An 18,769-nucleotide genomic window follows, 5' to 3' on the forward strand; every position below is an offset into this window, starting at 1 on the left:
AGGCGAAGGCAGCTTGTAGTCTTCAAAGGACAGACATTCAAGGCACTTCCATCATCTATTAAAACCATTGGTATCATTTTCCCCATGGAATCCACAGTAATATGCAATGGATCATTGTGGTGCTTCCCCTTCTTGATTAGATCCTTGTTGGAATAGAAAATAGTGAGTTCCCTATTTATGGACCCAATCATAACATTCAAATCTTAGGAGATTGTGGTTGTTGGGACTTGGATTTGGTTGAGCAAGTCTACTAGGTTTTATCGATGTTTGTACAAGGCCATGAGTAAACCCTATAAGGATATGTTGGCTTGTGTCTTCTCCAGTTACTTGAGGACTTCATCTTCTTCGGCAAGTGCTTGTTGAGTGGACCTGTTCAGTGCTTCAACTGGGTTGTCGGTCTCTAAATGTAGGGGTTTGAAGTGTCTCCCCCCTTGTAATGTGGGCAATTTTGGTTGAATCATGGGATCAATGTCTCGAGGTTTGAAGTGCCTCCCCTCATTTATGGATGTTTGGTTGTTTTCTTGGGAATCAATGTCTCGGGGTTTGAAGTGTCTCCCCCCATTTGTAGATGTTTGGTTGTTTTCTTAGGGTCTAAAGTTTCTTCCCCCATTTGTGGGTGTTTGGTTGTTCTCTTGGGGTTTGAAGTGTCTCCTCCCATTTGTTGATGTTTGGTTGTTTTCTTGTTCTGGTACTTCATTCCATATGTCATATTTTGTGACAGTAGCAATTGTTCTATCATTAATTCTTCCCACGTCATCATGAAACACTCGGGTAGGTCATAGATCAAGTCGGATGAGTTTTTCTTATTATCTTCTTTGGTCATCAAGCAATTAACCTTTGGTCCTTTCCCAAAATTATGATTGGGCAAGGGATTGTTAGTGATGCTAGGCCTTGTAGGCAGCGCAATCACTTTATTGTCTATTAGGCCTTGAATTGCATGACGAAGGGAGAAACAACGGTCAGTGTCATGACCAGGTACTTGGTGGTAGGAACATCTTTTATTCATATCAAATCCTGAGGGCAAGGGGTTTGGAATTGTTCTTGGGTCTAAGGGTTTCAGTAACCCTTTTGCCTTTAGCTTATCAAACACTTGGCCCATGGGTAGGTACAACTCATGAAATTCTCTCTTAGGTCTAGGCCCTCGGGGTACTTGCACAGGTGCAATGCGTGCAATCAATTGATAAGGATCATTTTTATGAATATTGGAAACCTTTACAGTCTTAGAATTAGATCCTAGATTCTTTCTAAACCTTGGAAGGTCATCAATCTTTATAGTACCATTGTTCATAGCATCTTCAATTTGAGTTTCGGCAGCAATTGAAGCTTTAAAATTAGGGAAATACTGTGCAAACAAATATTTTTGGTATACAGGCAATAAGTTCTTTACAACCATGGCTAATTGTTCTTCTTCACTCGGCCTACTCATCATCTATGCAGCCTTGGCTCTCCATTTGGTAAAGAAAGTAGAGAAGGATTCTTTCGGCTCTTGCTTGGTAGTCTCAAGGTCTCTTGTTGTGATGTCCACTTCTATATTGTACTTGTATTGCTGGTGAAACTCTAGGTAGATGTCCTCCCAACCTCTTGCTCTTGCATCATCTAGGTTGAGGAACCATCTAAGAGTAGCTCCGGTTAATGTGTTTTGGAACATATGAGCAAATACTTCCTCAGTTGCACCTAAGGGCTGCATAGCTCTCATATACATCTTCAGATGAGACTTTGGGTAGCCAGTCCCATCAAACTTGTCTAGATTTGGCATCTTGAACTTGGGTGGCAACCTTGCATTAAGGAATAGGGAAAGAGAATCATAATCCACAAGTTCCTCCATCTTGCGAGCTCTTCTAATAATCTCCTCCATTTTATTCATCCTTTCATTGATCTTCTTCTCATTCTCTATGGCTGGTGGATCATGATCAATATTATCCCCTTTTTGATTACTTTTCAAATTCTGAAGCTGTTGCATTATACAGTTCACTTAATCTGACTAGCTACCATAGTGTTAAGTAGCTTTTGGGTGTTCATGGGTTCTTCTGTGTTTGGGTGTTCTCCATAGTGTTAAGTACCTCTTCTGTCATGTTACTAGGAACTTCAAACTTCTTGTTACTTGAATTGTCTTGGAGGTCAAAGATGGGGTTGTGATGTTGTAGCAGTGGAGTTTCTTCTATACTTGAAGGCTTCAGTATTGTGATGGGAGTGATAGGCTTGGAGCTGGAGCTATTGGCTTAAGTGTGGGGCTTTAGTTCTCTTTGTAGCCTTCCTTCAAATCTTGACTAGATTCTCCCTTAATGACAAGCTTGGTTGGGTTAGTTAAAGCTAAGACCCCATCCACATCCATCAGTCAATCAAAACAAACACACACAACATGCAATGCAATTTTAACCGAGACTGACCTAAGGATAAGTTCTAAGTTATTATGTTGTAGGGTGGGTTTGTTGTTTCATTGTTTCCCATAGCTAGGACGTTACACCTCCCAACTTGTAATGTAATGAACATTGCATTGGTCCAAGCAGCATGGTTTGTCTATTATAGTAAATAGGAAATGATCCAATGACTTTGGGCCATGAGTTGGTGAGTTCGCCACTGGGTACTCGAATCTAGTGAAGACCGGTGATCCATGGTTACTACCACCACAAAATTTTTGAAAGGGGTGCATACATTGTTGTTTGGATGGCACACATTATGACAGTTAGGGAAAGATTTTAACACCCAAAACAAACAACAAAATATCATACACCACAATATTATGCAACATCCCATCAAACATAAATAAACAAACAACAACTATATCATGCAAGACCATGCAAAACAAAGGTACATATTTGGTCACTTAAGTCTAATACGAAGCTTAGCCCTTGACATCCCTAGCAGAGTCGCCATTGTGAAAGATGTGTCCCTTAAAAAATAGATTCGGGTACCTTTTTAGGGCACCTCTCCTTTTGGGTAAGTGGTATGAAGTCTCCACTTATTTTTCTTTATACAAAAAAACTAGTCGGAAACCCGTGCAATGCACGGGAACTTACCTATTTATAATAGACTAAAATAATTTTATAAAATTTTAAATTGATTATGAAACTATACTATTGCGTGAATTGCTCCTATCTTTTTGAGTTACAATTTGATGAATAAGCCATTGCTTGAACATGCAATGGGTTGCAAAAAATCTAGCTAACAAATTTAGATATTGAAAAAAAATAACTAAAAAATTCTAATGTTAAAAACTTAAAATGTCCGAAAGGAAAAAAAAAAAAAATCAGAAAATTTACTGGCACTGCATAGAAATTATTGAAACAAAACAAAATATATATGACTACCAAATAGAGAAATATAAGAGAAAAATAGGTTACCTTCAAGAGAATAATCCATGGTTATAACAGTTGAAATTTGCTAAACTATTTCAAATATTGCAAAACATTGAACCCAAAAATTTAGATGGTCAAACTTTCAAAAGACAATCCAATTCTTCCTAATTGATGAAAAATTTGGTTCAAACATTGTCAAACACTTTGAAGGTGCAAATAATATAGGCTTCCAACATAATCTTTAATTAATAAACAAAGAAGCATGACACCATAAGAGAAAACATAAGATAACATATCGTGCATATACCTTACTCCACAGCTGTGAAAAAATATTCACACAAAAGGAATTGAAAACTTGTACAACAAATGCAATAAGCTACTTCTGATGTGAGACAACCTAGCATACGTCTCCATAAGGTAAAGCTTAAGGTTATATAATCTAAAATAATATAGACTATAACATCTTTGAACCACACAAAAAGTTAGCAAACTTACTACAATACTTGTAGTTATACTATATATTGTAAAGTACTACTCCATCACCAATGAAAGTCATGTAAAATCTCATGGGGCCTGGAAGAACAGACAGCCGCAAGATCACCTCCACCAGACACAAAACAAAAGCAAAAAAAACTTATTCACAAAAAAAGAGAAAAAGTAATAGCAAGCGTACCAAAGAAATTGAAGTTTAGGGTTTTCTCTCTTAGTAGAGATGGACAAAAGAGATTGCTTTAGGGTTTTCAAAGATCTTGTCTCTTATATATATACACACACATATATATATATATATATATATGAGACTCCTGTTAGTACTTTCTCACTATTTAGTTTTAAAAATTAAAATTTTTTAAAATTAAAATGATGATGTGGAAAATTGTGGGAGTTTTAAAGGTTTCGGTTATATATATATAGTTTAGTTTTAAAAATTAAAATTTTTTAAAATTAAAATGATGATGTGGAAAATTGTGGGAGTTTCAAAGGTTTTATAAAATTTTAAATTGATTATGAAACTATACTATTGCGTGAATTGCTCCTATCTTTTTGAGTTACAATTTGATGAATAAGCCATTGCTTGAACATGCAATGGGTTGCAAAAAATCTAGCTAACAAATTTAGATATTGAAAAAAAATAACTAAAAAATTCTAATGTTAAAAACTTAAAATGTCCGAAAGGAAAAAAAAAATCAGAAAATTTACTGGCATTGCATAGAAATTATTGAAACAAAACAAAATATATATGACTACCAAATAGAGAAATATAAGAGAAAAATAGGTTACCTTCAAGAGAATAATCCATGGTTATAACAGTTGAAATTTGCTAAACTATTTCAAATATTGCAAAACATTGAACCCAAAAATTTAGATGGTCAAACTTTCAAAAGACAATCCAATTCTTCCTAATTGATGAAAAATTTGGTTCAAACATTGTCAAACACTTTGAAGGTGCAAATAATATAGGCTTCCAACATAATCTTTAATTAATAAACAAAGAAGCATGACACCATAAGAGAAAACATAAGATAACATATCGTGCATATACCTTACTCCACAGCTGTGAAAAAATATTCACACAAAAGGAATTGAAAACTTGTACAACAAATGCAATAAGCTACTTCTGATGTGAGACAACCTAGCATACGTCTCCATAAGGTAAAGCTTAAGGTTATATAATCTAAAATAATATAGACTATAACATCTTTGAACCACACAAAAAGTTAGCAAACTTACTACAATACTTGTAGTTATACTATATATTGTAAAGTACTACTCCATCACCAATGAAAGTCATGTAAAATCTCATGGGGCCTGGAAGAATAGACAGCCGCAAGATCACCTCCACCAGACACAAAACAAAAGCAAAAAAAACTTATTCACAAAAAAAGAGAAAAAGTAATAGCAAGCGTACCAAAGAAATTGAAGTTTAGGGTTTTCTCTCTTAGTAGAGACGGACAAAAGAGATTGCTTTAGGGTTTTCAAAGATCTTGTCTCTTATATATATACACACATATATATATATATATATATATATGAGACTCCTGTTAGTACTTTCTCACTATTTAGTTTTAAAAATTAAAATTTTTTAAAATTAAAATGATGATGTGGAAAATTGTGGGAGTTTTAAAGGTTTCGGTTATATATATATATATAGATAAGAAAAAAAAATACTAATTAATAAATACATGACTGAATAGTTCCAGTCATTGATTGAATAAAAATTACATATATGGAAAATTGAAAAGTTACATTACTTTGGGTCCTAGTTACAATCTACCAAATATTTACATGGCTTGTTGTCCTAGTTACATTCTACCAAAAAAAAAAAAAAAAATGAAGACAAGGCTAGATCTACTAAACCAAAAACCTAAATCTGGAGGCTAGGTTACGGAATAAGAAGGTGTTAGGCACCCATACCGCCCAAAAAAAGTCTGATCTTCTAGACTTTAGTGACCAATGTACTATGCTATGCATGTCATGCATGATATGTTGAACATGTGAATGAAAAATTAAATCACACAAATTTATGTATGGATGAAATCTCTTCTTTTGTTAAAAAAATCAGATTTGTTTTTATTATTAAAAAATGATTTTGATTTGTCAAAATATCAGATCTAGTTTATGGGATGTAAAAAAAAAAAAGGATTTGTGATGACAAAAATTCAGATCTATTTTGTTATATATAAAAAAAAAAAAAAGTGATTTTTGATGACAAAAATTCAAATCTGTTTTATTATATATATATTTTTTTAAATTTCTAAGAAGAAAACATCACTCATAGTCTAAAATTATGCAATCATGAATTAAAATAAACACAAACACAGTAATACATAATCTCTTTCTTATTTCAACAATTTGCATGTATTAAGAAAATCATATTTGAGAAAAATTTAGATCTGCATCTCATAAAGATGCAGATCTCTTTTTGTTTGAGAAAACTGAGATCTACATCTTAAGAAAGATGCAAATCAGTTTTTGTATTGAGTAAAAATTCAGATCTACATCTTATAAAGATGCAGATCTGTTTTGTTTTAAGAAAAATTCAAATCTATATCTAATAAAGATTCAGACCTATTTTGTTTTAAGAAAAAAATCAGATCTACATCATATAAAGATGCAGATCTATTTTGGAGATGTAGATCTGTCTTGTTTTAAGAAAATAATTGTTCACATGCAAATTTATTGAAATTCAAGAAAAAGATTATAACAATCATATAGAAAATATCATGCTTCACACAAAAGGACAATTAACAATTCATAGATATTTGAAAAAGAAAGATATATAAAATGCATCATCACATCACAAGAGAAGGGTAAAGGAAACAACCTCTTGCATGAGCACACTTTGTTTTTAAGAGGATGTTTTAGGGTTCAAAGAAATTTATTCAATTCTCTTTGAACCTAAAAACCCTAATTTTGTAACAACACTCAGAGAGAGGATACAAAATATGTGTGGTTTAAGAGTAAAAAACGTATGCCTCTCAGAGCATAAAAAAAAGATGCTGAATTATGAGGTTCAGTCTCTATTTATAGAGGCCAGAAGACTCTAAAAAATAGATACGGATGATTAGGGTTTGAATCCAGATGCATCCTTTTGCAAAAAGGTCGAAAAGGGTGTGCCTTATCATCACCTGAAAACTGTTGGGCCAAAGCCCATCACATGAAAATTTGGCCTTATGGCTCTGTGTTCGAGTGCCGTTTGGACTCCTTTTCTAAGATTTTTTGGCTAGTCCTTGTACCTAGACATGTTTTCATCCTTCGTCTATGAATTTTCATCTCTTTTTTGGATAATTCCGGCTTTTTTAAGAACAATTATCTTGTGGATAAATCCCTTAAAATAAATCTTGATAATGTTCAAATTATCCCCAATTTTGTTGTTATCTAATCATCCCTTTTATAACTATGCATGCATCCCAATTTTAAAACACTAATTATCAACCAATCACAAAATTATATAATTAATTTTAATTGTTTGATCAATCGGAATTAATTTAAATTAATAATGTGCGGTCGATTCTTCCTAGACACAATGCATGTTGACCATGCAAACTTGATCATGCGATATCTTTCAATCTGATGGTCCCATTCAGAAACCGGAAACACCGTTGTGACCGTAAGAATCTCAAGATCGTTTTCATGATAATTCGTGCATACAATGCAGGAAAAAAAATTAATGCATGTGATGCAAGAATTATATTTTTTGTATATGGATGGTCACTCCAGTCATCTTCCTTGATTAAATCATGGGTGCAAAATCGAGTGTCTCCACTAAGTATAGCAATAGGGGTCACCCACGTATTGGTACTTGCAGGGTAGAAAGATGATTCATGATCTGTTGGATCCTTTAAAAGGCATCCTCTATTCAGTTCCGCAAGTGAACTTAGTGCCTTTTTTCAACAGTTTGGATAAACCACTTGTGACCAAAGCTAATCCTGGCACAAACCTCCTGATGTAGGAGACCCTCCCTAGGAAACTTTTGAGCTCTCTAATCGTTGTAGGCCTTTCCATTGTTGCGATTGCTGTGGCTTTGGTTGGATCTACACTTATGCCTCTGTGATGTATTAGGAACCCAAGGAATTTTCCAGCAGATACTCTGAAGGCACACTTCATGAGGTTCATGTGTAGTTTGTACTTTCTGCACCTTTCAAAAACTTGTTCCAGTATCTAGAAGTGTCCTGCCTTGGTCTTTGACTTTACCGCAATATCATCCACATAATCTTCCATTTCCCTATGCATCATATCATGGAAGATGGCTGTCATGGTTCTTTGGTATGTGGCCCTTGCATTTTTAAGGCCAAAGGGCATCACAGTGTAATAAAAATTTTCAATTGGGGTCCTGAATGCTGTCTTCTTTGCTTCTTTGACAGTCATGCGGATTTGGTTATACCCACTATATCCATCCATAAATGAAAACATGGAGTTTCCCACAACTGAATCCACAAGGAGGTCAACGTTACACAGGGGGACCTCATCTGTTGGACATGCTTTGTTTAGATTGCAAAAATCCACACAACATTGAAATTGGCCATTCTATTTCTTCACAGGTACTACATTGGAAAGCCATTTGGGGTGCTGGATGGGCTTGATAAAACCACCTGCCAGCAGCTTCTTGACTTCCTGAGTTATTTGAGCTTCTAAATCAGTGTGAAAGACCCTGGCTAGCTGAAGTACTGGCTTGACTCCCGGGTCTACATTAAGAGAATGGACCGCTAGTCCTGGATCCATACTAGGCATCTCATCATACATCCATGCGAATACATCCACATATTTCTTGAGTAACACCACTAACTGCTCCTTTTCTTGTGCTGTTAACTGACTGCTAATAAGGACAGGCTTCTGGGATCCTAGCTCAGGCCCCAGTTTTATCTCTTTTAATTCCTTCTCTGGCGGGATTTTTGCTTCCTTGACTGGGTCCTTTAAGATTTCTTCTTGAGCCATCATGCAATCCGGTGATCCAGGACCCTCCTGCATGATGCATTCAAGCCTTGTGCACCTTCATAAATGATAAATTAACCTTCCTCCGGGTTCTCATACTACCACGCATTCCCGGGATCCTGAGGAGCTAGTCTCCTTCTTTTGCCTCTTTCTATCCAAAAGGTTCTTCAGATCATGGGCACCCCTCTCCTTCTTCTTCTTCCAAGACAGGTGCTCCTAGGGTTTCCAGCGTGGGGCTCTTGTCATCCAGTTCTAACTCGTCATAACACATTGTTTCCACAAATTTCACTTCTCCTTGGTTGAAAGGGTTCAGGTTGGCAGGGATCCTTACAGGCCTCTCATTCAATCTTTCTTTAACACATTGATGGCACGTGGAGGGAATAAGGCAATGCTTGTGGAGCCATGGGCATCCCAATAGAATATGGTAAGAAACCTCTGAGTTAATCACATGAAATCTGGTCAGGCCTACTATTAGGCCTACCCTTAAGGCCAACTGCACATATCCCTTAGTTGATTCTGCTAACCCTCCAAATCCTATTATCTCCATGGGAGCCCCCAGGATCCTCCTTTCAGTCAGGCCCATGGCCTCTAGTGTACTTAAGGCTATGAGGTTGAGTGATAACCTTGTGTCAACTAATGCTCTTCTAATTTGGACACCGTTTATGGTGACCATTAAATAAAGAGGTCTGCGATGGTCTAGATACTCAACTTCCATGTCCTCATCAGTGAAGGTTATTATGTTGGTTGTCTCTAAGTAAGCTCGGTTGGCATAGGATTCTGTTGTGAAATATTCTAATACTCCTGAATCTGCTACTATACTCATGAAAGATTCTGTGGCCATCCTTCTCGCCTCTGGCCCAAATCCCAATTGAATGAATAGTGTTTTAAATTTAGGGATTTTCTGAAGGGTCCTAACTATGTTTGGATGAAAGGATCCTTTAGAATCTTCTGCTTCCGCTGGGTTCCCACAGATCACCACAGCCACCACTCCCTTCCTCTTGTGATTGGGTAAAGGGTTCCTTTGCACCTCGGGTTCCTTCTGAGTGAGCTCCAAGGTTCCCTTCCTAAGTTTCTTGTGAAAAAGCCTACGAAGGGTCTAGCAATCCTTAGTAGAATGCATGACATAATTATGAGTTCTGCAAAACAGCGAATTCTTTCTTTCTTTCTTCCAATCCATTTATCCAAAACATAGTTCAATTCTTTTGCAGTACATGGGATCACAGGTGGTTCCTTGACCATTTTTCCTTTAGGTCTCTTCCTTTTTTCTCCTACTGACGCTGTCATGGCTTGGGGTACTAGCACTCTCTTTGTCCTTATAGTTAATGCGATCCTCTTAGTTCTTTGTAGTAGGTCAGCAAACTGGGTTATATATAGATTTTCAAGATAAAGCCTGTAATCAATGAGCATATTGGATATGCAGGTTTCCAAGAGCTCTTTTTCTTCATGGACTTCATAGCAGTCCAGAGAAATGTCTTCAAACCTTTTGATGAATTGGACAGGATCCTCTCTAGGCCTTTGCCTTACCATTTGAAGGCTTTGGAAGGTGACCTTGTCTTCACCTGGATAGTATTTTACACAAATCCTCTCCATCATCTCGTCCCAGGTCTTGATGGACCCAGGCCTCAAGGTGGTGTACCACGTATATGCTCTGTTCACCGGGGGGGGGGGGGGGGGGGGTGTTATCCCTGATTTCTTAGGTCCTGCCTTCTTTGAGGAGGAGGATCTCTTGTTACAAATCTATCAGCACTTCCACCATTCAAGCCACAGGGTATAGCCCCTGCCTTGTGTGCCTCTGTCCTGAGATGACCTCTTGCTCTTCCAGAGGAACTTCGTTCCTTTGTCTGGAGGCCACTTCATTTTCTTCTACGGGCTTAGATGTCGCAGATGGCACATTGGTACCTTTGCTGTTCCTTGGTCTTAGAGCCATGCTCTCTGTAAAGGGACTATTTCTTCCCTCTCCTTTACCCAATCTCTAGCAGAGTCACCAAAATGTGTGGGTCCTTTTTGGACAATGCCTAAGCCCAAGTAGAAACAAGGACCTCGGGCCTTTTACTTGTTGTTTTAAGGGATTGGGCTTGGTTCACCATAGCTAAATGGGCTGATTGCGAACCAGATGGTGCATAGAACATAAATCCTACAACATATACATGCTAGCAAAAAAGAAATATATGCATTGAACAGTAAGAAACAGTAAAGGGGCAATGTGGTAAAGAAAGACACAAAATAAAAGGTTAAGGGTCCTTAAGACAATATGAAATATTCCATTACTTTCTTAATTGTGTAATACATTATGCTCACTAGGACCTGTTACAAGGTCCAAATAAGTTCAAAAACCACAGACTTAGATGGCTCTTCAGGCCTCTAAGGCTTGCAAAGTTTAAATCCTTTTGAATCCGAGCGTGTTCTCTAGTGGCTGTTTGAGGATACCAAGCGATATTTTCCTCTCTTTTTTTTTTTTTTTTTTTTTTTTTTCCTTTTTTTGAATTCTAACAAAGTTTTCTCAATGATTCTATTCTAATTCACTGTTGCTGAATGCCTTTCACTATTGATTGCTTCCCTTTTTTATAGTGTCATCCTAGAGTTCTTGGGGTACCACTGATTCCCCCCATTTGCTCCCTCAGGTACTAGAACCAATGTAGTGCCAGCAACATTGGTGGCGGGCCCCTTCCTCATTTCTCATAATTTTCTTCTTTTGGTGTTTCTTCCCTAAAAGTCTCTTGCTGACTTTCCATTTTGGGGTGTCCTTTGAAAGCTAACCTTTAGTCCTTCTTCCTTCAAGGCTTCTAAACTTCACATTTTCAGACTGAGCTTTTGGCTGCATTTCCCTTTGTCATTTTTTCCAAGTGAGCTGATTTCTTCTTGCTAGGTTGAAAGTTTCCCAGCCACTTCTCCTCATGGTTCTTCTTTCTGGGTTTCTCGAGGTACTAGTCCTTTATTCATCAATTGTTGGTTCCCAAGCCTTTTAATTCCTTTTTGCATCATTGGGTGGCTGATAAGGACATATAAGTTCTGGTTCCCTGTATTTCTTGGCACTCCCTTTGAACTATCTTAATCCAACCCTGGCTTTAATGCACGTCCCGAGGATCCCGAGTTTCTGGTAGTCCCCAGGTATCCTGGCCTAGTTCCTACCACTGGGCTCTTTAGCGATTTTCTAACCTTGGCGAGCTGGGCTTTTCTTCTTCCCTTCATTTCATGAGTTCTAAGGCTTGCCCATTTGTGGGTTTAGGTTCCTCCTTAAAATCCTTAATGGATTTGGGCCTACCATCTTTTTCTTTATTGTAGGCTCATGTATTTTATTTTCATGGAGTTCAATTCTCTGTGCCATTTTGGGCCTTGGTGCAACATTTTAACTTTTTAGACCTCAACACTAAATTTAAAAAAAAAAAAAAGAAAAAGAAAAAGAAAAAGAAAGGTAGTAGTATTATGGTTGTATTATGGAATGATGTCTTATGGAATGATGTAGTGTTTTTGTATTAAAACCTGGTAGGTAGTAGTATTATGGTTGTCTTATGGAACAATGTCAAGTATTTTGAATGGTTAGGTATTAGGAGTTATGTGTTATGAATGCTTATGTTTAATCACGATAATGTAATACTTGGAAGTATATGAGCGTTTTTCTCTTTTTGGTTATGAATGCTAATGTTACGTACTTTGAGATTATTTTTTGGGTTTTGTTTTATTGATTTGAGTATTTTTCAAACTAGTAACTAACCCGTAAAATAAAAATTACTTATATTTATCTAATTGATGGTAAAAATTCGGACTTAAATGTTTCAATGCTCAAACCATTAGTTCTATAATTCCCCATAATTCAAACATTGGTTTATGAAATATTTTTAGAATTTGGACATTCGGGCATCCTTAACTCTCTCTCTCTCTCTCTAAATATATAGATTCATTTTTCATGTATTTGCAAACTTGAAGACAACTTCACCAAACACCTTCCTAATAATTAAAATTGTCACCAATCATATGTTTTCATTCATTTCAATTTTGTTGGACCCTTTTGTTTTGAAAAGGTTCCTTAAGTCTAAGCCCAATACAATCTTGTGGGTCTGTTCAAGGGTTAGAGGAGTTGTGAGATACTGAGGGATGGAATTGAGCTCAGTCCCACTATGGCCAATTAGGTAGTTCTAAGGATCCAATATGTGCACAAGTAGGTCCAAGAAATCAACAATATAGAAATATATTTGCAGAAATCACCTTGGATTGAAGTACAGCCCCCAAGTAATAATACAAATAAGGGGTACTATTTTTCTGGGAACTTGACCTAAGTTCTATACTCTCTCTATTATTGCCAATTTTCTCACCCTGCTCTTTGCTTTTCTTTCTTCTACTATTTCTCTTTTTCGTACTTTGCTTTTTTTCTTGTTCCTCTTCTACGGTTGATTCCTCTCCGTTTATGCTAATCTTGGTTTGCCTAAAATTACTATTTTCTCCCTTCTTCTTGATCTTGTCGTTTTCCCTTGGACCAAGGCCCTGGGTGCTTATGTTCTCATCTTTGTTCTTGTTTCTTTTTCCTAGGAACCCTTGTCTAAAAGTATTTTGACATGGAAGCTAACTTTCCATGTCAAAATATTACTAATATGTTAAGATTATGCTATTCCTTTTTATTTGTTTAACAGAGTAACAACTTTCCTATTATACATCCAGTGATAAAATTAAGTATATATGTTAAGATTATGCTATTCCTTTTTATTTGTTTAACAGAGTAACAACTTTCCTATTACTTGAACAACTTGGACTTTAATTAAAAAAAGAAAAAGTAAGAGACCAAGCACAATAGATTAATAGGTTTCCAGATATTTAGTTTTCCAAAAATTGGTGATCTCTTTTAACAGTTTGCATTTTGAATTTCTCAACTCCAATTATTTTCCTTGTTCATGCCCTTCAGTTGTTATTTGTATAATATAAACCTAAATGGTCAAAGCTTATTACTTAAAATTAGGACTCAGATTCATTACTTGAAATTAGAAGCTTTTGTTTCTCAAAAAAAGAAAAAGAAAAAGAAAACTAGAAGCTTTATAATGTAGTATCTATAAAAATGTATACTCATAACATTCTCAATTTTCATCAATCTAGTATTCCCAAAATAAGGCTACACTGAACAAGAGGCAATCTAACATAGGCAAATGAATTGCAATCTACACTTACAACCGAGTACAAAATTAGAATCACATATATTACAGCACTTGCAATTCATGTTGATATAAGAGTCTTAGGATGCTCAGGGATTATAAAACTATAACTTGTATATAGAAAAATTATATCTCTCATAATCTGAAATAAATCAAAAAATTAAGTAAATAAGAAAAAGTTTTGAAGAAAAGAAATTGGTGCATAATTATTAACCGTATTTTATGCTATAATTAAATGAATTCAAATTTTAGGTGCAAACAGGAACTAAATCTAACAAAAATCTACCAAACAGGGGAAAAAAAATTCTAACCAAAAAACAATAATCAACAAAACAAAACCCAAGAAATTAAAATTAAGAACAGAAATTCCAATGATTTGCCTTTCCACCTACAAACCCAAAAAAAAAGAAAAGCTAAAAAAAACCCATTAATTTTTTATTACACAGATTGGAATTGAAATCAATCAATGAAAAATGAAATCTACAACTAAATCAAAGAGAGAGTTAAAAAAAAAAAAAAAAAAAAAAAAAAAAAAAAAAAAAAAAAAAAAAAAACCTAAATTTGTACTTGATAAACGCGGAGTGAAACAATTGGAAACCCTTCACCAGGAATGCTCATTCAAGAAGTGTAAAGAAATTGAAGAGACCAAACCTACACTTTGCTTTCTACCTTGATTGAAAAATTAATGAAAACCAAACGAACAATACAAATACCCCAACCATAAACCAAATCCCATTTAATAACCTTAATCAAAATCAAATGTAACCCAAATGCCTAAATTGAACCTATACAACCAAACACCCAAACATAAATCATAGTTATCGCGTAATTTTAAAAATAAAATAAAGAAAACCTTGTAACAGTTCCAGTTGCGTGATGGTGGTGGCTGCCCTGAGATTTATCTCTCTTTCAATCTCTATTACTCTTCGTCTACGGTCTCAGAGTTTTCTTTCTCCCCAGTCCCCACTCCGTGTCTTCTTTGTTTACCGTTCAGCCTAGGTTTTGGGTCTGCAAAATCATGTTCTAAAACTTTTTGATTTCTTATGTCCAATTGATGTTGTGTTTACCGTTCTGCCTCTTTCTCTATTTCTTTCTCCATGTCCTAGGCCTCATTGCCTCTAACTATTTCTATCTCCGTGTACATCGTATTTTAACCGGTTAATTTATATATATATATATATATATATATATAATGAGAGGCTTTCAAATGGTGTCGTAGCATTGCCGAACAACATAATTTATTACTTTTTAACTTATACATGGCAGAATTTTAGATGGGCATTTTTTCTACATAATAGCACCTCCTTAATTGCAGGAAAAGCCTTCTATTATTATATATAGTATATATGATATGATTAGATATAGTTTGTAACACGTGCAATGCACGGTATTTTATTAATGTTAATTTATATGTTATATTTTTGGTTTAAGTTATTTAAACTACACCCTAAAAAAAAAGTTATTTAGACTAATAAAATAAATAAGTAATGACAAAAAAAAAAAATAGTAATATTATATATTAAGTCATCAACAAAAAAACATATTTATATATATAATGTTGGATTAATTTATGCTTCTAGTTTCACCGCAATTATAAACTATTTAATATTGAAAATTGTACCAATCAATTCATCGTTTTTGTGAATTGATAATATCTCACTATTTATTGATTACATATACTAGTGTGTAGCTCCATGCATATGCATGAATACAATTAAAAACAATCACAATTATACATATTTTTTTAGAAGAGGTTCAAATTATACATGCTATTAGCTTACATTTTATTAAATCATATATTTCTAAAATATATAATGATTTCTCATTATATATATATATATATATATATATGATCTAGACTCTTCAGTTTTTTTACACAAAAATGAACTTGCCACAAAAATTAAAAATTAAAAATTAAATGGAACATGTGGCGTAAAATTGAGAATCTAATTAAAATCTAATTGGATTTTCTCTCTACTTAACCTACTAATATATACTAACTTGTAATCCCATGCATATGCATGGATATACTTAAAGATATACAATAAGATGCATAATATAATTTATATATATATATATATATATATTTATATAATTTAAATACTATTGATAGTCATATTTTGTTATCTGTTTAAAAAAATTTGTAACAGTATTATTAGGTATAAAATGTAAATTGTCCATTTAAAAAAAAAATATTATTGTGAAGCACTTTTTTTTTAAAATTTTTTTACCATTCATTTATTCTAGACTCTTTTGTTTTTGTATTTAACAAGTCACTTGGATGAATATTTATAATGTGGTCCTATATTTGATTCTAAAATTAAGAAATAAAACTCTTTAAGAATAAATAATTTAGGACACATGGCGCAAAATTGGAACTCTAATTTGAAATTCTAATTTGAGTTTCTTTCAGTTTCACCTATTATTATTACTATATATATAATATGTCCCACTATTGAAGCATAAAAAATTAACATATAGTAAAATCTTCAATAAATTTAGGGTGATATGGACTAATAAATTTATGTGTTATGTTCCAATTTGATTAAGAATGAAAAAATGGACCACCGCACACTCTTGGTGCGATGGTTACTCTACAAGTACTTATACTTGTGGAGTGTGGGGGGCTAGACTCTTTTGTTTTTGTACTTAATAAGTCACCTGGATGAATATTTATAATATGGTCCTATATTTGATTTTAAAATTAAGAAATAAAACTCTTCAAGAATAAATAATTTAGGACACATGGCGCAAAATTGGAACTCTAATTTGACATTCTAATTTGAGTTTCTCTCAGCTTCACATATTATATATATATATATATATATATATATAATATGTCCCATTACTGAAGCCTAAAAAATTAACATATAGTAAAATCTTCAACAAATTTAGGGTGATATGGACTAATAAATTTATGTCGCAAATTCCAATTTGATTAAGAATGAAAAAAATGAACCACCGCACACCCTTGGTGCGATGGTTACTCTACAAGTACTTATACTTGTGAAGTGTGGGGGCAAGGGCCGGGGTTCAAATCTCTAGGAGGGAGTTTCACACACATATATATTTAGATTAAGCTAGAGTAAAATTCTATCTTGTAAAAAAAAAAAAAAATGAAAAACCAAACCCAATAATTTTTAAAAAATTAAAAGATCCTCAGTAGACCACAACTCATTCTTGACCAAAGTAATCGCTACACCAATTAATACATAGAGTCATAGACGAATAACAAATACAAAGATATGGGTCCGTTTGGATACAACTTATTATTACTGAAACTGAAAGTTGCTGAAATTGAAAACTGAAAACACTGTAGCAAAATAATTTTTAAATGTGTGAATAGTGCTGTGGACCCATTTTTAATGAAAAAGTTGCTAAAAAGTGATGTTTGTGGGTTTCGTGAACAGTAAATGGGACCCACTGCTGTGCACTCCACTGCTTATTTTGTTGTGAACAGTGCATGAGTGGATGAAAAGTGTATAGTGAACAGGTTGAAAAGTCAAAAACAACGGCAGGCAAAAAAAAAAAAAAAAAAGAAACACAAAAACGCAAATGCAGGAATAAGCAGGAATAAGTTGAATCCAAACTCTCACATAAACAAAGCCTTTTGGGAAGCACTTCTAGTATGGATATAATTGGTGCTAGAAATGACTAATAGTGGTTTTAGACAATAAATAACTTTAGAAAATTTTATTTAAGTTATTTACAATACATCCAAACAAAGAACCATGAGCATAGGAAATCTAAGGTGATAGTTATCACAAATAAAACAATTGCAAAGTTACATATATTGAGATTAGAAAGTTAATTACATGTATAATGAAGTGATATATTCAAACTTGAAGGAAAAAAAGTCTACATCAATCAATCTCAATCAAATTGTCTTAACTTCTTTGCTTCAGCTTCCTTCATAATACTGGGAACATAGAGAGCAATGTCATTAGTCATTTCTATAATATTGTTTTTATATATATTCAACTAATAGCAAATATGTTTCAAAAAAAAAAAAATGTAATTTCACTTGAAATTTTAAACACGTTACTCTTTTCCAGATGTCAATATCTATTAGTTAGTTGCTCACCATATTTTGGTTTTTCCCCCCTTTTTTGAGTTTTATATTTTATTTAGTTTTAAACACGTTACTCTTTTCCAGATGTCAATATCTATTAGTTAGTTGCTCACCATATTTTATTTATTTTATCTATAATGTTGTCTTTTTGACTTCTTTGAGTATCCATACAATTGTCTATTTGAATATCTCTTCTATATTTTGCCATAAATATATATGTTCACCAATAGTAATAGGTCATAATGAGGAATTAAAATTATTTTTTTTAAGAATAATTGATTTAATTAATTATGCTATTATATAACCGGCCTATGATTTGTCTATTCAAATCTCTCTTCTATATTTTGCTATAAATAAATATATTTCTACTAATAGTGTTTTAATTATGGTATTAGACTTTCATCATACCGCTAAATAACTTTATATTATAAAAAAAAAAAAACTATAAATAAATTGAAATGTGCCACAGAGCATTATTAGTCCATGTCACCCTAGCTTTATTGAGGATTTTGCTGTATGTCAATGTTTTGTGCTTGAGTAAAGGGACACGTGTCATTGTAGTGTGCATCTACACGTGGGAAGGAAGAAGAGAATTTATAAGTGGCTGGGTTTCATCTACACGCAAAGAGGAAAAAGAGAGTTTGTGGGTAAAAATAGGCTTTGATCTAGCCTTTGATCCACATGTGGTGGGGAGGGTCAGACCATTAGGCATTGATCTGCCTTTAAGCTTTGATATACACGTGTGTGGGGAGGGTCAAACCCTTTAGCCTTTGATCTACAGGTGGGTGGGAAGCTTAAACCTAGGTCATAACGTTCAGGATTGGGCCTTTTGT

The sequence above is a fragment of the Quercus lobata genome, chromosome 4, assembly GCF_001633185.2.
Source record: "Quercus lobata isolate SW786 chromosome 4, ValleyOak3.0 Primary Assembly, whole genome shotgun sequence".
Classification (NCBI taxonomy): Eukaryota; Viridiplantae; Streptophyta; class Magnoliopsida; order Fagales; family Fagaceae; genus Quercus; species Quercus lobata.